The 22,656-nt window shown below is 54.1% G+C and overlaps 1 protein-coding gene across 2 annotated transcripts in view; it reads left to right on the forward strand.

Annotated features, from left to right (window-relative positions):
- Positions 1 to 22,656, forward strand: part of CACNA2D2 (calcium voltage-gated channel auxiliary subunit alpha2delta 2) — a 135,407-nt gene that overhangs the window by 27,296 nt on the left and 85,455 nt on the right. The gene's annotated exons all lie outside the window — the stretch shown is intronic.

The raw sequence follows: 22,656 nt of genomic DNA on the forward strand, positions 1-22,656 counted from the left end.
GAGGCAGCACCTGGGGTAGGGCCCTCGAGGGGCCAGTAGATGCAGGGGTGCACGGAAGCCAAAGGGACAGTGCATGAAACAGATGGAATGGCCGGTTCCAGCAGTCCCAAACGCGGGCTCGAGGCGCTGTAGCATGAGACGAGATGAGTGGAAATCCTGTGCCTGGCGGGATGAGGGATCAAGGTGCGGGTGGGGTGATTGATTAGGCACCAGCCACCACATTCATCCTGGGAGATTATGTTAATGTTTGAAATAGTGATGTGAAGAGCAGGCCATCCGTCACCCCCAGAAGGCTGCAAAATGTGTTGCTGTCAGGCCACGGGCTCCTGAGCCATTGCTCTTTATGTAGAGATGCAGAGGCTCAGAGAGCTGCTCTCTGGAGTGGAGGGGGTGGGATTTTGAGGATCTTGTTGCTGGGAGCTTGGGCCAGGACGTACTGGCCAGAAATGGGCGGGGGATCAATGGGGACCTCCTGCTGACAGTTGGCCTGAGAGCAGCAGAGTAAACTGACTTGCTGTTGGTGGTTCAGTCGAGAGTCCAGGTCCAGGGTTTGGTGACCCTGTACCCTCTGTGTTCCTGTCATCCCTCCTGATCAGGGTCAGGATGTAACCTTCGTGGGGCAGGGACTGTGGGGTTGTCCTCAGTCCTTTCCTCATGCTTGGTTTAGCTGGTGTCCAGGAAATGGGTGGCTGTGAGTGTGTTGGCGTTAGCCATGGATGTAGGACCTCTGGCACAGGATGGGGCTGATTGGGGTGGCTAGTTGGGTGGTGACATGGTAGCTGGGGGAGTCCAGGTCTAGAGGACATCCAGCTTGCTGGGTGTCCTCTCCACAGTGGCCCGGCGCCTCTGAGCCTCCCTTTCCTGGTTGCTGGGCTTGAGTCGCAGTAGCCCCATCACACTCTCTTCCTGTGAACTCTCAATGACTCAGCCACACTTGGAGGCCAGCAGAGCTTTCCAGAGAAAGCGCTGTAGGGAAAGCTGTTCCGGAACAGGAGTCAATTTAGGCTCAGGAATAGCACCTAGCACTAACCAGGCTCTAAGTGGCAACTGCCAAGTACAGCTGTGTGGGTTAATGAAGGAATGATAGTTTCCCAGTATGTGCATCGTGTACCTTTCCAAATTTCATATTGGGACATAAAACGTACCCTGCAAGAGGAGTTAACCATGTACCTCCAGTCGACAATCCTCCATGCTTTGAACCCTCAGCTTGGAGACATTGTTTATTTTATACTCATGGGCAACTCAGACCCTGAAAGTTTGTCAATGAGAAAATAATGTACACATTCATGCCTGAGACTCAGATCTGTCTAGACCATTGAGTTTGCTGGATAGTGAGGACCAGAAATGGACTCCCAGCTTAGTGTACCCATCATGTGCCCCTGGGTGAGTCCTGGACCCTCTCTGATCCTCATTCTTGACCCATGGTGTGGCTGGGAAGTCTGGAGGGATGAGGTGGCAAGAATGGCAATGGACAGGCCCATGCAGATATGCTCCCTTTTTTAGAAATCAAATTTGAGTTTCCCTCATTAATCATTTTCACTCCTAGGCTGTGTTTCCTTACTTTCTGATGGGACTTGAGTGATTCCAGACACTTTTATCGGTGAGCATGTCCTCCCCCACCCCTACCTGCCCAGCAGTCACCAAGGTGGTTGTGCAGCTGGCTTGTGGCAGAGCTAGGGCTTGGACCCTGGCTCCTGACCCCTGTTCCAGGGTCCACTCCTCCCCTGGCCTCCTTCCACTCTTGTGGGACAGACAGGATGAGCCTGGGGCAGCGGGGAGCTGGGCAGGAGCAGGGCTGTGCGTGGTGTGAGGGGCAGGCCGGGAAGTGCTGACCTGGCGTCCAGCTCCTCCTGGCAGCCCCTCTGCTGCGGATGGCTGCCAGCTCTCCAGCGGCTCTCTGTGCTGCTCCAGTTTTTTCTCACCTGCTTCCTCACCCTCTTACTTCCTGCTGACAGCTCTGGGGCTGCTTCTTGGCACTGGGCACTCTGGTGAGGTAGGGGTATGGGGGGCCAGATGTAGAGTTCTAGAGGAAGACAGCAACCCTGGGAGAGCAGGAAGGAATGAACCCTGACCCTGATTGAGCCACCATTGCTCTCCTTCAGATGCATATGAGAGGGCCCATGTGCCCACCCCATGCCTGGCTCTGACAGGTCAGCAGGATGCTTAGAGCAGAGCCCTGACCCAGCTATGGATGCTGCAGTGTACCCTGGCACCAGCTCTGCCAAACAGACAGACTTGCCCCTCCCCCACTGGGGCTGCCCCTCCTCAGGCCTCTTTGAGCTGATTCTGAGCTGCCCCCAAACACCTGCAGCTGGGGTGATCTTAGTATCTGGGCCCCCTTGGCCTTCTCCCCAGTGGTTGCACTCCCTGCCTGCCCCATCCTAGAGGCTGCTCCACCCCCAGTAGCTTGGAGCCACGAGGGCTGGCAGCTGCAAGAGTGCAGAAACTGCAGACAGTAGCATTTGGGAACATTTTCCTTGCCTTGGCACTTTCCTTTTCCCAACCTCACCACAACCCCATGGGGGCATGACTGGGTGCAGACTGTAGCCCATTTGTAGTTTGGAAACCGTGACATACTTCTGCAGGGTATAGGGGTTGTCTGTGAAGACCCCATCACATTTCTTCATCTAACCCCAGGCCCAGTGCATAGTCGGTGCTCCTGCTATGACCTGGTGCTCCCATGCCATCCCACTCCCATACTTAGCCAGACACCCTGAGCCACACCCTCCTGGGTTCCCCAGCACCCCACCCCCCACCCAACCCTGGCCCACTCTTAGCCTAAATGGCCCACAAAAATGTAGACCCTGGTGCTGTCCACCCCCTCCAGAGTCCCTGGAGGCTGAGCAAAATCTCCTGAGCCTCTTCTCTACCCTCCCCCATCAGCACCATATTGTCCCCATCCTGGGGGGAGAGCAGAGAGCATATGCTTGGGCTCTGAGCTCGTTTACATAATGAGGCTGATCAGGATGAATAATTCATCAGGTGCCTGGGGGTGCACAGGGGTGGGGGCGGGGAGGATGTGGAGATGGGCAGGTCTCCCCTTTCTAAAGCCCACGCCAGTCTGATGGGTACAGCCAGGGACCTACTCCCTTCTGGCTGGGTGTCTAAGGTACAGGGGGAACACTCTGGGAACCCTGTGGGAAGGCAAAGCAGGAGAGATTTTAGTCAGACATGAGGAAGAACCAGTTGGCTCATCAGGTTCAATAGCCCTAAAATGGGGTCCTGACCTGGGTGAGACACCTTCCTTGGAGGATCTCTACAGAAAGAGGGGAAAAGACCCTCTACCTGGCCTGGAGGCTGGCAGTGGGGACAGGCTGCCTGGCCAGAGCTGGGCTAAGAACAGGAACCTGGGACAGCCATGTCTGGGGGCCACAGGCTACCCTCTGGGAAGGTTCAAGCCAAGCCCCGACCCATAGGAGCCTTTCCCAGCCTGCATCAACCCCCCGTAGCTCACCTGGTGGTCAGGGCAGAAATGATGTAGAGCCCAACCCATATGTCCAGCTACCTGATCCCCCACGATAGCCTTAGCCCACGGTTATTCCCATAGTCCTATCATACACATGGGGAAACCAAGGCCCTGGCTGACTGCTTCCACCAGCCGTCCCTTCCTTGGGCCCTGGCAGGCCAGCCCTGTGCAGTGCAGGGGAGGTGTCCTGGCAGAGGAGCCACCCTGGGGCAGCCCCTCCCCTGGACTGCTGAGCCTGCCTCCAGAGAGAGCAGGACCCCAGGACCTGGCGATCCCCAGCCCCAAGTCGTTTGCTCCCCTCTCCACTGCTATGCCGCTCTGGACAGTCATGGTGATTCAGGCCAGTAGTGTCTGTGTGCCCCCACTTCTTAGGGATGGCCAGGAATGGCATTTCTGAACCAGTGACAGCATCATAGTCCTACCCATCTTGTCTGCCCCCGGCCATCCCTGTGCCCTGTCTGGTCAGCGCTCCCTGGGAATGTGTAATTAATATTTGTGGAGTGCCACATCTGGACCCAGCTCCTGGCATGGACCAAAGTCTGGCTCGTCCAGGGCCCCTTTCCTGCAGGACTAAGGGTGGTGGAACAGGGCCTCTCTGCAGGTGCCTTTGAGGCAGATCTTTCCCTGACCCCCTGCACCCTCCTCCCCAGCGGGCGCCACCAGTCCTGAAACATGCATACTCACACGCTGACTCTGGGGGTGCTGGCTGAGCCTGTGGTCTTTTCCCGTTAGGGGAGGGTGCTCTCTGAGCATCCCAGGTAGGGTTAGCGGTGCCCAAGAGTGCCAGGGAGCCTGAGGACCTTAGAGGTGCTGGGGCAGAAGAGGAGGAAGGATGTTGGGGTGGGGGGAGGTGCCAGGGGACAGAGCAGCCCCTAGAGGGCCAGGCAAGGGAAGCACAAGAGATTGTGACCCCCAGACCCTTCAGTTGGTCCTTTTATCAGAGCACTGTGGTTCACATGTGCCCCAAGAGGTAGGCATGCACCTTCTTGGCCAGGTGGTCCCCCACTGGCACGGGCTGTCGCTAGCGAGACAGGTGAGGAGTGGCGAGGGAGCTCACTCAGGCCCTGCACAGCCCTCACCAGGCTTCCTGCAGCCTCAGCACCATCATACCAGGGGCTCCACACTTACTCATTGTGCCGCCCCCACCCCTCCAACCAGCCGCTTCCCAGCAAGGCCCAGTGGTGCCCTCCTGTCTCCTGTGTAGGTGATGGGGATGTGGGGCACATCAGGGTCGGGGCAAGGGTGGGGGTGGGGAGGCGCGGGTGTGAAATATGCCGCTGGGTAGGGATTGCTGTCGCTCGCCTCCCTAAAAACCCACATATATTATTCTTTAATGGAAAGTTAATTGTCTTATTATTCCCACCATATGGTCCTCTTGCTTGGCACCCAGCGGGGATGCATGGGGCTGGGGGGAGGGCTCCTGGGAGGGCGTCTGAAACGCGGTGAGGCCGCTGCTCAAGCGTAATCGGGACAGAGAGGCGAATGCGTAGAGCCTGACTGAAGCCCTGCCCGGATCCCCTGTGCGTCCCCCCAGCCCAGCCTGCTCCCCGCCTCTTTGATTCCTGGGCCCTGACCTGGGGGTGGCCTTTCCTGGCACCCCCTCCCACTGCAAGGTCTGGGAGTGCTCTCCCTGAGCACTGTGTGGAGAGCCACAGGGTTGGGGGGAGTGGTTGCTGCCCTCCTGCTCGCTCCCCCCTCCCCCACCCCATTGTCACTGGCAGGAGAAAATTCCATTTTTGAGAAGCTTTTCAAAAGCTGTTTCATCCATGGCAGGAACTCCTGCCTGAGGGCCAGCTGACTGGCTTAGATCTCCTGTCCCCTTCCACACACACACCCCCAGTGTTGGGGGGCTGCTCTGAGATGGTTGCCCCAGGGTGAGGGGTGGCTGATGTTGGCCACCCCTTCTGTGGGCACCAGCCACTTGGAGGGTCCCCTACTCCAGCAGCTCTTCTAGGGCTGCTGAGGCTGGGTCACGTACTGGTACCCTTTTCAGCCCCCATCCCCTCCCAGGCCTCCCTCTTCCTGCTCTCAAGGAGAAGGGGCCTGGGCATGAGTGGGCTCCTTGCTCCTGGAGTCTTAGGGAAGGCTGGGCCAGGAGCTCTGCTACGAGGCTTTCTAGATTCTGAATAGTCTCAGTAGGGAGCTGCTGCCCAGGTTTCTGTGGGGCCACAGGTGTAGAGGGCACAGGTCTGTGCGAAGGGTGTCTCTGGGTGGGATCAGCTGCTGGTACAGGCATGGGGAGGGGGCCTCCAGCTTCCAGCTTGTGCCGAGAGGTCACTGAGGGGCACATCCAAGGTCAGTTCCCAGGGATAGGGAACAGCTAGGAGGGGGAGAGAAGCATGTGGTGTACACTGTGCCTTCTGAAGGTGGGACCTGCCTGTGGTCCCACAGGGGAGGCAGAGCTGGATTTCAACCCAGGGCCTGTGCCAGGGGCAGCAGCTGCATGGTGAGTGGTGGTGAGACTGGAGTGGGCGGAAAGAGCAGACACTATGGGACCTGGGACATATACTGTCCTGCCTCTCTGAGCCTTGGTTCCCCCACTTGTGAAATGGGGATCGGAGCAGTCCTGTCCTCACAGGAGACATGAGGATCTCCAGGGAGCAGGAATAAGGAACGGGTGCAGACAGAGCCCCACAAATGTGAGGCTGACTTTGTGCCCCTCCCCCTACTAATTGCCTGCCCTTCCAGTTACGGTTTTAGAAAGTTTACACACCCAAGGTGTCTTTTCTAATCAACTCAGCCCAGGAGTTTGGAAATTGGTTCTCTCTTCCATCTGACTATGACACTTTTGGGGGACGTCTTACTGAGCGAGGCACAAAAGCCACCAAGCTGGGAAAGGGCTTGAAGAAACAGGGCCTGTGGACTAGGAAAGGGTAGGTGGCTTCTTTGGCCAGAAACCCAGGGAGCCAGCTGCAGAGGCCCCTGTGGGTAGAGGTGGACGGAGGTGGGGGAAGGGCCCGTAGGCTGCCATGAGTTGGTTTCTCCAATCAGTCAATAAGTCGGCAGCTCATCTCTCAGGCCCATGGGCTTAGAGAAGGGGATGGCAGTGGAACAGGACCAGTGCAAAACCAATGATCTCTGGGCTGTCCCCAGGTATTGGTGCTGGGAATGGGAGGTTAGTGGGTGAGAAATGGAGTCGCTGAGGCCAGGGCTGGGGATCAGGGGTTCTTGAGGGTGGCAGCTCCAGGGATCTCTGGAAAGTTTTCTGACTGGGGGCCCCACAATTTAAGGAAGAGACAGTCTCAGTGGCTGTTAGCAGAACCTCACTAGGCAGACAGCAGAACTCTGCCTGGGAGAATTTTGATCAGGAACCCTTGGCTGCACTGCAGGGCCCTTCCCTGAAGTGAAAGCCATGTAGTCCTTGCATCTTGGGAATGCATTTCTAAATCAAGATGCCCTCCCATACACACACACATACACACACAGACACACACACACACACACACACAGAGGAAGAGTGTTCTGATGAACACTCTGACTCCCCTCGGGGTCTGCGGAGAGACTGGCCTTGTAGCAGGACAGCGGGGAGTCAGCCCTGATGAAGACCCAGGCTGTGCAGCTTGTTGAGGAGTGGCCAGGGTCTGCTCCCCTCCCCCGGCCTCTGCCTCCATCTCTGCAGAGTGACGGGGCTGCCGTGTCCAGAGCCGGGGGCTGGTCTGGATGGTTGGGGATGGGAGGTGGGAGCCGAATGGGTTTCCATGCTAGGCCCCTGGGGACGGTTGACCTGATCTGCATTCCTCCCCGGTCCTTCACTCCCATCCGTTGCTAGATCGGTGGCAGCCACAGGGACACTTGCCTCAGATTCATGGAGCCCCAAGCACTTGGCGGAGGCAGAGAAGTAATTGGTTTTGACAAACCACAGCCGGCCCCAGGGGCGGCATGAGCAGCATTTACCACGACCAGGCAGGAAATGGAGGCTCAGTGTGGCCTCCCTCCACCTTCTCTGAGGATGGCTGCCCTCTCCTTGTGAGCAGAGATGTCAGCTTTGGAGAAAGTTACAGAGCCACAGACCTTCTCTTTCCCGTACCTCTCTCCCAGTCCTGGGACCTGGTGGTCCTAAAAGAGGGGTGGCCTGCTCCACATAGAGGCAGGGGGTAGATCCTGGGCAGACCCCTCAGGCCCCCTCCTTGTCCATCCTTGCGTTCTCATGAGTCAGGGAACCAAGTGACTGACCCTCAGGGCTTGAGTGCCTGGCATCAGGATGAGAGGATGTCGGTCTGGGTGGATAAGCAGGCTGTGCACACGTGCAGGTGTGCAGCCACACACATGCCTGCAGTGTCGCATATGCCTATAGGTGCCCGCAGGGCAGGCACGGAGTAGGTCCTCAGCTAGTAACTGTTCAGTGGGTGGTAAAGCAAAGGGGCAGGCATTGAAGGACTGAGGACGGAAAGATCAGGGCTCTGACTGTCCCACACAGGCTCGGGAGCCGTCAGCCCACATGAGGAAACTGAGACCAGTGCAGCAGGCTTGAGCTTTGGCCCTGAGAGAGGTGGGCTTGCATGAGGGGTCTACAGGACTTGGCCTCACATAGATGATCCCCTAATTGCTCTGTGTATGGGTACGAAGGGCTCAGGGTTTGTGGAGAAGGGCCCTGGAGAAGAGCTGGCTGCATGAGTGTGCTGGCTCTCCAGACGTCAGGCTGCGGCTAGGGAGGCTGGGCCATTCCTGGAATGACCTGAAGGCTGGGCCTAGTATATGGCCCAGGGCAGGGGTAGCAAGGAGCCCGCCTTAGGCCTTTGGGCCTCCCAGCTGCCTGTGTGCCTTCTCCCCGCCACCCCAACTACATTTGTCAGCTTCCTCCCCTCAGTCCACTTGCCACTCTCCTCGCTCCTTCCACCCTTTCCAGGTCTCTCCCCAGCTTTAAACCCATCCCACAGCTCCGCTCCTCCAGGAATCCCTCCAGATCAATGCCAAGGCCAGTGATGTCTGATGCGCCCCACTGCCTTCAGCTTTGCATCCTTTGGGCACACATAGAAGATGGGGCTGCCAGGAATCTCTGGCAGGCCCAATCCAGTGTTCCCGTCATCCAGGGTCTGGAGACCATGGCCAGAGGGCAGGGTCATGGCCAGGCCTTCCAGGCAGGAGTCCACCTGAACAAAGGCAGTCAGACCTGGAAGACAACTGGTCCTGGCGATTCTTGGTCCCGTGACTCACTGGGAGACAGTCCCTGACCTGCTGAGGCTCGTGCGAGGTGGAACATGGGCTGATCATTGAGTAGAGAGACGCACGATGCCGCATGAGGAATGTGGGCATGAATGCTTGTGCACGTAGAAGACAGCGTGTGAACCTGTGTGTGTGGGTGCTGCAAGTAGGGGGGTGTGAACAGGTGAAAGTGGTCACTCCTGCATGTGTGCCACGTGTGGGGGTGTGACCAGGCGAGCGTGTGCACGTGTGTGTATGGCCGAATGCAAAGTTCTGAGTGCTGCCTGTGGGGGTGTGAGCAGGGTAGGATGGGACTGCGAGGGGGCAGGTGCTGAGAGCTCTATCACCTGAGCAGGCGAGAACTACTTAGCTGATTAATTAGCAAAGCCGAGAAGTCTGGGTTGTGGGTGAGGAGCTCATATTCACACACACACTCTTCCGCCGTGCATGGTGAGCACCCCCGCAAGTCACTGTGCTTGACACTGTGCTCAGCAGCCCTGCGGGGGGGCAGGATGCCAGTCGGCTGCGTGTCTGTGCCCTGGGATGGGGGCTAGACCAAGTGACCCCACTGTGGAGATCCCAGGACTTGTGCAGGGCCATTCTCATTGTCCCTAATCCAGTGCTCACAAAGGCTGGGTGGTGAGGCCATCCAGGTCCTTGTCCCCATTCCACAGATGAGAGAGCTGGTAAGGGGGCACTTAGAAGGAGCCCCAATTCCAGGTACTCGGCCTCCCGGCGAGGGGGCATCCTCCAGAGTCTGCAGGCGTGGTCAGGTTCTTCTCTCGTAGGCTCCGGCAGCCCTTCCTGCCCTGTGCTTGGGTCCACTGAAGTTACCTTCTGAAGGTGGGGGGACAGTTTGGGCGCCTTCGGGCTTAAGGAGCTTTCTACGGCCTAGGCAAGCCACTCCCACTTACAACCCCCAGATGCCAATTCCCTCCATGGGCCCTGCAGGCAGGCCGAGAGAGGCCTGACCCCCCAGAAGCCGTCATAAAGCCTCCCTTCACCTGGCCCTGGAAAGTGAGGGCCCCCCATGCTCCCCAGTTCCTACAGCCCCACACACCTCCCGTCAGCATGAATCTCTGTGATCGTAGCTCGCCCTGTTCTGTATCCTCTGTTCGAGTGCATGTCTCGGGTCTTTGATGAGGTCTTTCGAACTTGTCCCTGAGTCCTAGAGTCTGGGCTTGATGCTGACTGCTGGCAGGCAGGCCTGCTGCCCCCAGAGATCCCTGGCCCCACTGCTGCACTGCGTCGTGCAGGGAGACCCAGAAGCTGGGTCAAGTGGCAGTCACTTGCCTCCTGATCAGGTATTGACAGAGAAGCCTTCATTATGCTCCATCTACAGGCATGGAATAAATTGGTGTGCCGTGAATTTATTCTTTTTAAAGAGGGACTTTCACACTGGGGAAAACTTTTAAAAAGAACATTTGTATAAAAAGCAATTACCGTGCCAGTAATTTTTATGTATTCTCCCCCTTCTATCGCTGCCTTTGTGTTTGAACGTGACCGCCTCCTGGGCAGCTGCAGCCTAGCTCCCAGGCTCCTGGCCTCCCAGCTACAGCTTCCTGCCTGCTGGAGTGGCCTCCTCCTCCGGGAAGGATCAGGATGCAGGGCACAGGCCCAGTAGGAGTGTGGAGTCCAGGAGGACAGCTACATGGATTTATGTTCAAAACTTGGGTGCTTTGGAAATTTCCTGCCGCGTGCATCTCTGTCCCGAGATTGCTCCAGTCGCAGTCCCAGGGTTGGCGCACCCTTTCTGGGCCCTTCTTGGCAGCAGCCAAGCACATAAAGGCACCCGCTTCCCAGCAGCCCCATCGCCCCTCATTGGCAAAGGGAGGAGGCAGTGGTGTGGGAGCAGGTACTTCCCCTCCCGAGGAGCCACTAAGGGGCACCCTGCTTCCCCAGCCATTATTGCTCTCACACTCCATGCATTATGTAAATTGTCTCTGTTGCTAAGTGGTGGAGGAGCCGCTCAGGAGGAACGAGGGAGCGAGGTCTGGAGCCTTCCGGGGAGAAGGCAGGAGACTGGGCCCTGGAAACTCACTTCTGTGCGTCAAGGAGGGTCTGGCAGCCTCCCCCCTCAGACTAGGATCCCTGGGGCTTGCACACTGTCTCCCCCTCAGACCGCAGCTTTGTGAGGATGGTGGCTGCACCCCTACAGCAGACTGGGGGCTCCCAGGAGGCCAGCTGTGCTCCTTCATTGGATGGGGCTATCAGATGGGGCTTTGCCTCCCACCTCAGACTGGCTCCTGGAGTAGGACACATACCCCTCTGCTGCCCAAGGAGGGGTGCTCCCCCTACCTGTACAGCTTTCACCAGCAGCTGGGTGGTTCCATGCAGGAATGTGCACGCTTGCCCACAGGGCCTTAGAAGCCTGTGGCAGAGCTACGGAAGGTCATGTCCAGTCGTGGGGCTGGGTGACCCGCCTATCCCCTATAGACCCTGGGAAGCCCCAGTATCCTTGGGCCCCTTCTGAAGTGAGTGCCCAGTGAACTTGGGCTATAGACGGGTGAATATTGGAGGCAGCCCCACACCCTGGGGTGCCAACAGGCTTTTGGGGCCCTGGTGGGGCTTCAGTCTCAATAAGTCATGTCCTGGGCCTAGTCAAGGCCTGGAAGATGAAGGGAGCTCTCCCAGGGTACTCACCTGCCATCTTTCTTTTTGAGACACATGATCTGTTGATGGAACCAAGCCCACCCATGGGGTAGGCCCATTGTGTCACTCTCCAAGGAGCTGAGCACTCTGGGATTCTTCCAAACTGTGCTAGACTCTTCTCAGCTGAGCTTGCACTTGGTATGCGGCCTGCCAGTGTAGGCCATACATGAAGCAGTACCCTCCCTTCCTGGAGCCGAGGGGCTCCTGCACCCCAGCCCCCATTCTGCCCCTGGGACAAGATGTCTTTCCAGTGCAAGGTGGCCACTGGGTTGAGGGGTCACGGGTTTGTGCGTTTCCTGGAAATGACACAAAGAGTTTAGGATTCCAGGGAGGGTGTGAAAGGCGGCAAAGACATTTGGAGCCCATTTGGCGCCCCTACGCCCTGTCCTTTCCCAGGCAGGGCTGTCGGTGGGGCGGGGTGAAATAGGCCACCTGACCCCCACACGGTTTTCAATAGAGGTGAGTGCAAAGACAGTGTGTCTGTGGCCTCATAGACATTGTGGAAGACTTGGAGCTTCTTCCTTGCCACCTGGCACTCTCCCCTGCTACCCCCTGGGATGGGTGGCATTATCTCTCTGACCCCTGTGGGCTGCTGTCCCTCTACTTGCTTTGTAATTACTCCCAACTTTGGGAAATGTTGGGTGGGACCCCAGACCAGGGGTCGTCAACACCAATTTGGTGTTTTGGTCTCAGGGGCTGGGTCTGTGTTCTCAGCAAATCGGGGAATTGAAGCCTTAACCTGTCTTCACTTGCAGTAAGAGCAGAACAGTGGCAGTGGTGTCAGCTGCTTCCCTTTGGTGGCCTCGTCAGTCCCCTGTCCCTGACTCCTCTGCCTACATTATTCTCTCTCCCTTCTTCTTTCCCCTCCCTGCCTCCCTCTCTCCTTTTTTCCCTTCTTTTTCTTACATTTCAAGATGGATTTTTAAATTTAGTGTTTTAAAGCATCATTACACCGGCACCTGGTATAAAGTCATAATTTTACCAGGCGAGTTGTGTTAGAAGCACAGCAGCCCCTGCTCTGCATTTCCAACTCCCCAGAGGCTGTCACTTCCTAATCTCTGAGCTCCGTATCTCTAAATGACACACTTACGTCGCTACTTCATGATTGCTCAGTTTCAGGCATTATCCCTGAGCATCCCACTGAGAGAGAGGAGGACCCTGCTCTCCTCGGCCCCCCACAGCCCTGTCCCTCGCCCTCCAGTGTCATCACGTGACATGGTTAGGTCAGGACTCACTGCTGACACCGCTCTGACCCAGCAAATGCTATTTAGAACTATGCCTCATAGTACATACTTTTGGGTACAGGTTTTTTAGTCTTTTTCTACTGGTAACAACTGTCTGGATTTTGTTTGTTAGTTTATTTGCCTACTTTTCTGTGAACTTTACTCATCTGCCCCAAATTCCCCACCATTTTATTTGACCCTCTTCTTATATGTTCAGATGCATCTGGAGTTCTAGTAAATTCACCATCCAAGGAAGTCTTGCCCGGAGCCTCACACTGGCTCCAGTGAAGACTGGCTGCTCTTCTAGCCTGCGACTCGGATGTGTCCCTGGGATTTCCTTCACATCTCTCTGCGTTAGAGTCCCCTCTTTTGTGGATCCCATGGCCTCCTCTTCCTTGGTTTCCAGATTTCTCCCTCATTTTGGTAGAGAGAATTTCCAGTAGGTTTCCTGAGGAAAGATACAGGGGAGCCAGACTTTTGAGACTTCCGTGCATCAGAAAGCCTTCCTTCTGCACACTTGACAGATTTTAGATGGGTTGGAAGTCCAGGGTGGAAACCATCTGATGTCCAACTCATTCCTAAGGGAGTACTCCATTCCTTCCAGCTTCCTGAGTTGATGGAGAGGTCCCAAGTCATTTGGCTTCCCGATCCATTGTACGTGGCCTGGTTTTTATCAGACACTTCTAAATTTTCTCCCATTGCCCAGTGTTCAGAAATTCCACATTGATTGACCTTAGTGGGGTTTATTTTCATTCCTTACCACTCAGTGGATACTTTCAAACTATTAATAGATACTTGTGTCCTTCGGTTCTGGAAAGTTTTCTTGAATGATTTCTTTGACTATATCCTCCCATCTCATTTCTCTGTTCTCTTTCAAGAACCCTTAACTCAGACCCTGTTCTTTTTTTTTTTTTCTCCAATTTTCTTTTTTCTTTTTTTTCCTCAAAGTTAGTATTTTATTAAAAGTGTACCTATAAATGTGATGCAGCATAGAGCAGTGGGAGTATATTGGATTATTTTTATTACATTAAAAAAATTTTTTTATTTATCATTTTTTTATTTCAGAATATTACCAGGGTACAAATGTTTAGGTTACATTCTCTCCAATTTTCTATCTCTGTGCCTTTTGTCAGGAGATCTCTCCATTTTATCTTCCAGTCTTGCTATCAAGTTTTGCATTTTACCACTGTATTTTAAATTTCCAGGGTATCTTTTTGGACCTTTTAAAAAATAACACCTTCCTCTCATTCTTTCTTTCTTTTATTTTTTGCCTTCATTTCATGGTGATGAGATTGTTCTTCTTTCATTGTTGCCATGATGTCTGTTAGTTCTCTGAGGATAGTATTATATTATAGCTTTAAAAGAAAGAAAGAAAGAACAGCTTTTTATTTTGAAATAATTTTAGACTTACGGATAAGTTGCAAAAATAGTACAGAAATTCCTAACCCTTTACCCAGTTTCCTCTAAGTTATCTTAAGTTATCATCTTACATAACCATAGTACAAACATCAAAACTAAGAAATTGACATTGGGGCCTGGTGGGGTGGCTTAGGCCTGTAGTCCAAGCTACTTGGAAAGCTGAGGTAGGAGAATCACTTGAGCCCCAGAGTTTGAGTCCAAGCTGGGCAACAAAGCAAGATCCCATCTCTATTTTAAAGAGAAGAAGAAGAAGAAATTTATACTGATACAATACAATACTGTTAACCAAAGCGAAGACCATATTTGGATTTTGCCAGTTTTCACACTAATGTCCTTTTTCTATTCCAGGATCAAATCCATGATACCAGGTTGTATTTAGTTGTCATGTCTCTTTAGTCTCCTCTAATCTGTGACAGTTTCTACATCTTTCCTTGTGTTTCATGACCTTGACATTGTTTTAAAAGTACTGACAAGTTATTTTGTTTAACATCCCCCAATTTGGGTTTTTCTGATGTTTTCTGTGACTGGATTGAGGCTATGCCTGTTTAGGTAGAACACCCCAGAAATGGCATGTCCTTCTCAGTGTGTCCTATCCGGGTTACGTGATGTCAGTATGTCTTGTTATTGGTGATGTTAATCTCGATCACTTGGTTAAGGTGGTGTCTGCTGGCTCCTCCATTGTAAAGTTGCTATTTTTCCGTTTGTAATTAGTAAATTTCTTGGCAGAGATGCATCAAGGCTGGGCAGATACCCTGTTTCTCTTCAAACTTTTGCCCATTAATTTTAGCATCTGTTGGTGGCTCTAGCCTGCAGCAGTTCTTACTGTGGGGTTGGATGGTGCTTTTGTATTTCTCTCATTCCTTCTACATTTATTAATTGGAATTCTCCTATAAAGAACTGTCCATTGTCACCCATTTATTTTTTTTTCCAATTATTTATATCAGTACAGGTGCATGGATACTTACTGTATTCTGTGGATTATCACCCAGTAGTGTTATTATTTATTTTGTTGCTCAAATTGTTCTAGCTTTGGTCACTGGGAGCTCTTTCAATTTGGCTCCTGTGCCCTTTCAACATGCCCCCATCCTTTATTGAGCCCTTTCTTTACTGTCTGTCACCACAAGATGCTCCAAGCTCATCTTGTATTTTTCCTGTCCCATCCCTGGAATCAGCCACTTCTCCAAGAAGTTCTGGTTCCATTTATTAGAGAATGATATTTAGAAATCAAGATCCGGGTGCTGACTATGGTCATTGCTAATGGGGTGTTACTGCTTCTGGGTCCTCTCATGATCAGAACTAAGAAATACATGTACACATACTAACCCAGGTGGACATATATACCTATAATTATATCTGTGTCTGTCTATCTGTTCAGTATGTTTTCATCACTGTGAGTCCATAGTGATACCTCTGACTCCAATCCACCACAACAGGGCTCATTCAAGTCTTCTTCCCTTCCTTTTGGTGACTTCCCTCTCCAACAGTGGGAACCCAGTTCTCACTATCTACAATATATTTACTTATTTGTTCAACCCAGTATATACACTTTATAGCAATTTTTTATGTGTTCTTTTCCCTGTGTGGCCCGGATTTCAAATTCTTTTTGTTTTGGCCTCTGACTCCTTCGTGTCTGTCTCCCTGCAGTGTTTGGTGCTCCACATGCTCTGCTCATATTTAAGCAGAGAAGATAATGTGATGACAGCTGAGAGTGGGACTACAACCCCTTGGGCCTTGAGTCAAAACAACACCAGAGAGTGGGGCACTGAGTGTGGGGCTGGGGGCTCTGGGTGTGGTGGGGGCACTTGTGGACCATTGTGGGTTCATTGTGGGTGATCTGGCCAAGTTGCCCTCCAGGGCTGCACGTTCCCCAGAGAAGGTTCTCCCAGGCTCCTACTTGGGGTTTCAGGCCCTAGCCTTTGGGGTTCCCCAGCATTACCGTACTGCTTGCAGAAGTGAGCTTCTAAGGCCTGGTAAGTCAGTCACCATAGTCCGCCTGCTTCCAGCTTCCAAAATGTTCCTGGTGGCTCTTCCTCATTTTCTTAGTCCCTGTGAATTTTTGTCACAGGGAGTTATGGGAAAGAATGAAAGTTCACCAGGCACCACTGCTTTTACTTCTTTAGTAGCAGCTGAGCCTTTACTGTTTGGTTATGTGAAATCCACACAGGAACCCAGCCAGTGAGTCCATGGACAGAGGTTCTCTGGCCTAAGGGTAGGGGCAGCAAGCCTGGGCTGATCGCCTTACTTCTCTCTCGCTACCCTGACCCTCCACATGAGCCCAAGGGCCCACTACCTACTGCCTAGGGATCCAGGGAACATAGTTTGAGAACTGCTACCCTGTGCCTGGGAATGTATTGAGCACAGGGCTTGGCTTGGAGTTAGCAACAGGGAGCCTCAGGGAATAGAGGAGGGTACAGAGAGGCAAGGGGCTCAGCCAGCCCCATAGGGACACGTGAGTAGCCTGAGCCTCTCCCTGTGGTCAGGTGTCCCTCGTCCTGGGTCTCAGTTCCTCCATGTGTGCAGTAGCTTATGCAGCCAGCAGCGGGGAAGAGCTCTGCTGATATAGCAAGCTCTGCCTTGGTTGACTGCATGCCAGCTATTCCCTGGATGGCTCCCCCACCCAACACCTTCTCTGTGGTTATGATCTAGCAGGTAGGGTTACCCAGGGCTCCCAGGGCCAGGGCAGAGCATTACCCTAAGCCTGGCAGGGGGCTGAGAACTCATCCCTTTGGGGCAGCTCCCGAAGATGCAGCCAGTTCTGAGTGTGTCAGGGCAGGTTCCTTTCCAGCTCAGCCCCAGGTCTCTGAGCCTCCCCAGGGCCATGCCCTTGCCTGGGCTATTTTGTCCACCTGGGCTGGCTTCCTCAGTCCCCGCCTCCACTTATTTAAACTGACCTTCTCCTGAAGCTGAGTGAGTAGGGCTTGGGCAGGACCTTGAGAGCAATCAGACCAAAAGAAGCCCCTCATAAACCAGCTGATCTGGGCCTCCGTTTCCTCATCTGTAAAAGGGGAAGGGTTGTCTCTGCCCTCAGGGTCATGTTGAGATGTTGAAGGATGTGGAGTTGCTGCAAGAGACAGAATCGAGCCCCATGTATATTGAGGCAGTGACAGAGGGACATGGGGCTGTGGGGACAAGAGCTGGACCTGGGGCCAAAAGCTAGAGCAGGAGGCAAGGAGTGGACTGGGATACACTGGACCAGGGTCCCAGGGATGGATGGGGAAGCCAAAGCAGAGGGTTCTAGGAACTGAGGGGAAATGTTCCTCACCACTACAGATAGGACCGGGCAGGGTAGCACCTTCTAGAAGTGGGGCCACAGACTGTTTTTGGAAAAACTCAGAGCCAAGATTGTGGAGTGGTTTTTTGCAGGCAGCTTTTGGTTACAAAGAAAGATATTTAGTAGAAAAGGAGGTCTCAGTTCCAACTTCCCTGACGGCATATCCAGAGGCTAGGCGAGCTGGACCACACGCCAGGGCCCAGTTTGTTGTTTCATGTGCTGGCTTCATTCTACAAAAGATCGGGGAAGGGGAAAGAGGCACTTCTGAGCTTTGTTCTTGGGGAGGCCATGGGTCTGGGACTGGAGACTGGGTCCTGGCCTGCTGTGCCTTCTCTGACCTCTGTGGGTGGCCTTGGGTACATGATGTCCCCTCCCTGTTTTTGAATTTTCTCCTGTAAAACCAGGTGGTGGGACAGGACCCTGTCCATGCTCCTGGTTCAGGGCGGGCAGGCACAGAGGCAGGGCAGGAGGACAGGCTGAGAGGCGGGTCTGAGTGAGGAGAGGCAGAGAGTGGGAAGGGGGCAGGCCTGGGAGGGCAGCAGGGTTCCGGTGGGCCCTGAGCAGGAATGCCAGTGGGGAACATCCCTCAGATCACGTTGGCCAATCTCTGGGGAAATTGATGCCCAGAGAGGACTGGGACAGGCTCTCAGCCGCACAGCAAACTAGGACCAGAATGTAGTATCCAAAGACCCTATCCCAGGCCAGTGGGTGAAAATGGCAAAGTCACAGTGTCTTCTGGCTGCAGAAGAAAAGACACATCTATGTGACAGACTTACTCAGCTGTGAAAGAAGCTGGCCCCATCCCTAGAATGTGTGAGCCTCTCCCCTCCCCCATCCTACCAGCCCTTGCCCCTTCTTGCCCTGGGCAGCTTTTGTTTCTTGGGAGCAACCATGGAGACTCAGGTTAGGTGGTTAGTTAAAAGCCAACAACCTCCTTTCTGCTGAGGCTGAGCCTCTCCATTTGCACATAACCCTTCTCTACCATTTCTAGCCTTGGGCAAACGACTCCACTTGTCTGTGCCTCAGTTTCTTCATCTGTAAAGCAGGGCTAGCACTCCTGTCTTGCCTCCCTCCTGGGGTGTCACAAGGTTTAAAGGACACATGCTGTGCATGTCCCGGGCTGCAGACATGTGGAGTCCTAGACAATGGGTGATGGGTGCCCTCTTTGGGGGGGTTGTGGGGCTCTGCCCTGGGTTCGGTCAGAAGTTGACAATGCTTAGCTGGGGACGGGCCCAGATGGATGGGGGCAGAACGTGGAGAAGAGCCGGGGGGAGAGCATGTGGGCCCGAGTGTCTGTTTTGCTGATTGCTCCTTTTGCTTTCAAAGAGATTAAACTATTTTTAGTCTGCGCTACTGCTGGTGAGACGCCGGAGGAAGCCTTTCCATCGCCGAGATCTTCTGGAAGCTGCCAAGTGTGGTCTTCAGCTTCATTCTGGGAGCCTCCCAGAGCAGGCGGGAGGGGCATCACCATCTGGGGGCTGTGGGGACAGGCTGGTGTGTGGTTGCTCCCTGAGGTCCTTGTTGCACTGGCCTCCCCAAGCCGTGCAGCCCTGGCCTGCAGAGAACAGTAATCTGATGCGCCCGATGTTTGTAACACTGTGTTTAAAAAAAGTAATTTATTTTCTAATTATTCCTTGTCTTGCATAACCATGCATCGCCAAAGTGTCGCTATTTAAAATATTTATCTCTCCACGCTGTAGGAGCAGCTCTGGAGCGTGGAGGGGGAAGAAATAAAAGTCCGTGTGCCGGTCGCAAGCATATTACTTTGACTCGTCCTGGTAGCTTTGACGTCTCCCTGTAAATACATTTATTTTTCATTAGGACGTTTCTGAGCTTGTGGCCCCCGGAGAGCAGAGTGATTACGCTGTTCATCTGCGAGAGATGCAATAGGGAGGTGCTCACGGGCTGAGCTCCACCAGATGCATCTGGCGCTTGTCCATGTGGGCGAGGGTCCGAGTACTTGTGGCTTGGGGAGTGAGTGCAGTGCGTGTTCAGTGCTGGGTTGCATGTGTGGCAGGTGGGCATGTGGCCAGGGACTTTGGAAATTTGGTTTGATAGGGAAACCGAGGCCCAGAGAGGGTCTGCCTTGGCGTGGAATCAGCTTCACTGACAAAGTGGGCAACAGGCCTGTGACCTGTTCTGTCCCCAGAGCCAAAGCCTTTCTCTACAGCTGGGAAGACTTTTGGGGTTGGAAACCAAGAAATGCTGGGTGGCTTCAACCGGGACACACATCCAGAGCCCCAAACAGAGGGCCCCCCGTACTGCAGGCGGGGTCCCCAGCATGCGGGACAGGTACCTTCCCCTTTGCCTTCTCTGCCCTCCACAGGCTGCGGGTTTGGACTAGTCCAGGGGCCTGGGCAGCACCCTTCCTCCAGCCACCCAGTGGAGTAGGGACTAGACCTGGCTCCTCCCTCACTAACAGGCTCTTTTGCAATTAAAAAAAAAAAAAAAAAAAAAAAAATTTTTTTTTTTTTTTTTTAGCTCACTGAATCTAAGAGGGAGTTTTATGCTGAATTTTAAAATACCTTATTTTTTCCAGTCTCTAAACTGCTAATCTCCCAGGCTGAGGGATTCTGGGACAAAGGCGAGGCCTCGAAGTGGAAATCTGTAAAATTAGCTTCAGCGGTATTAGTGTTTGCAGTTGGAGATTGAAAAATTGCTTTCCCAGGGCCTGATTGGAGGCTCCACTCTCCTCGGGGAAGAGGCAAGGACTCGGCACAGAGATGCTGGAGGGCAGGCGGGGGGTGGCTGAGGGACAAATGCTGGAAGGCTGTTGTGGAGGCCCCTCCCGGGGCCTGTGAGCGGGCCTGCCCTGCAAGAACGCATTCTGGGCCAGGGAGGGTACATGTGTCCTCTGTCCGAGCCTCCCCCAGCAACACACAGCTTCTCCAGTGCTCTGGGTACACAGCAGGTGCCACGTAAATGCTACAGAGTCCAGGTGGGTCCCTTCCCCTTCTTCTCCTGAGGCCTCCTGGACTCGGTTCCGCAACCCCCACCCCAGTGATCAGACAGAGGGAAGGAGGGAGGCAGGGAGGCTTCCGGCTCCTGGCTGAGGGGCCAGCTCTGGTGCCTGTGGGTGCGCCTGTGTGGCCCATCAGGCCTCTTGTGTGCTTGATTGCCTCTGATTGGCTGCAGCTGAATTCAGCAAAAGCTATTATTTGCCCTTGATGAGCCAATCAGATGGCCTCATTGGCCATTCAGAGCAGGCACCGGAACCTGGGGGGAGATGGGGCTCAGCGAGATGGGGGCAGGGTGAAACAGATGCAGGACCCGAGCCTGGTTTGTGTCCACCAATGACCTTCACACAGATCACACCTCCCTTCTCTATACCCCCAAACCAGGGCTCCTCACTCCCCCATTAGGTCTGCCTCCCAGCCTTTGCCCTCACTGTTCCCTCTCCCTGCAGCACCTTTCCTTGCACATCTACCTGTCTGAACCCCCAAGACTTCCTCCATGGAGTCCATTTGCATCTCTCCAGCCCAAGGTGAGCTCTCTCCTCCAAGCTCCCAGACAGAGCCTGTCACCTGCCCCTCTTGTGCCCTGCCAGGAGTTATAGGAGTCATGGGGATTGAGACAGACTAGGTTCAAACCTGATCATCCCCTTCCCAGCCCTGGGACCTTGGCACTGGCCTCCCCAAGCTGTGCAGCCATGGAGTTTTGGTTTCTTGCAAGGGCCTAATAATCTGACCTCTTTGAAGAGGGTGGGACCTGAATGCAGGGACGGGGGTGTGAAGAGCAGGCCCCAGGACAGGGTTTTCTTGAGCCTCTATAGGCTGGCCCAGGGTTTGGCATTGGTGGGGGCAGATGGGGCTTGGGCGGTCTGACAAGGCTCTGTCCTGTTCAGAGGATGTTTGGATGCTCCGGGACCAAAGCAGGTGGCATGCTGGAGACTGGGGTGTGTGTGTGTGTGTGTGTGTGTGTGTGTGTGTTGCAGATGGAGAGGCTGCGAGGACGTGGGAGGTGGGACAGATAAGCTCACTAGGGAGTTTCGGGAGGGCTCCCTAGAGGAAGTGGGGGGCCGGAGGTGGACAAAAGCTGGGAACAACTGTGGCATGCAGTGGGGAGGAGAGGGAGAAGCTGGTGTTGGGGTCTCAGTGATGTAGAAACTGATGCATGGACTCTTTTGGACCCCACGAGGGAACTAAGCCATCTATCATAGGTAATACTCCTGGGAAATATACTCTGACGCTCCAAAATTTGCACACAGGAGGCCTCTGCACCATCTTCAAGTAAAGAGGAAGTCCTAGCTGTTAACAGGGATAAAAGGCCACTTCTGCCAGGCTCAGAGTTAGGGGAGTCTGCTATATCAAGGTCCTTGAGTGTGGTGACCTAGATGTCCCCATGCCACCACTCAGGGCCCCACTCCTTCCCAGTCAGGATCCTGGCCTGGCCTTGGTGTGACCAGCCTGCAGGGATTGAGCCTATAACCCCTCAGGATCTTCGAGTCTTATAATTAAGTCCTGAGTCTGATCCTCAGCCTTTCTGCCTCTGGCTGCAGGAGGTGAGAATCCTTTTATATCCCTCCAAGGGGGCCTCTGACTTTCACATTTCACCTTAAATCTGTGATTAATCATACTCAGTCTTTCATTGTCTTTCTCTCAAGCATTGCTAGCCCCCAGCAACAGCCATCCTATCCCATAGTCCTTATAATTACCCTTCCCTGAACCTCTCAGACACCTGAAATATTGTCCCCGTTCACAAGTATCCCATCCTGGTTCATGACGGGTAGCGTTTGATCGGTTGCACCAATCACATGCCAGGACTGTCAGCAGTCCACCTGCCTCCACGTGAGGTCCTCAGTGCCAGCACAATGCTTACTTTAGGGTCTGTTTTCTGGGACCATTTCCAGCACCAGCTGTGGTAGGTTCCATTCCCTGGAGTCTGACTCTGAGATAGAGGTTATGTGCAGGCAGGGGAGTACTCTCGGGGACCACACCTCCGAGGGGTGAAGGAAGCAGGACTGGGCAGCAGGAGAAGTTTGGCTGTGATGCAGTACATCAGAAGCCTGAGCCAATTCCATAGAGAGCCCTGGAGTTGTCCCCAGTTGAGGCCAGGGTACCAGGCTTTTGTATTCCCCGACCCCACCTATGTGTCAACCACAGCACAGTGGGGTAGCACCCTTATGCTCAGGGCATAGCCCGGAGAGGGACTCAGATGAGAGCAGTCAGCGGGCAACACTCTGGGCAGCTGGGGGAATGAGAGCCTCGTTCTAAAGGGGAAATCTGGGTGATGCACCACAGCATCCACATTGTGGTGCCACACAGCTCAGATCCAGGTTCTGGTTGTGCCTCTCACCAGCCCTGAGGCCTTGGATGAGTTACAGGTGCTCTCTGAGCCCAGTGTCCCACCTACAAAATGGGGCATTGCCAAGCCCCTACTCTCAGGACTGTTAGGGGTGGCATCTGGGGTGGCACCGAGGCATGGTGTGGGGCAGGGCTAGGTTCCAGTCATCATCCAGGTAGGACCTGGGGGCCTCTGAGCAG

Source organism: Lemur catta, chromosome 18 (assembly GCF_020740605.2).
Source record: "Lemur catta isolate mLemCat1 chromosome 18, mLemCat1.pri, whole genome shotgun sequence".
In the NCBI taxonomy this organism is placed as follows: domain Eukaryota; kingdom Metazoa; phylum Chordata; class Mammalia; order Primates; family Lemuridae; genus Lemur; species Lemur catta.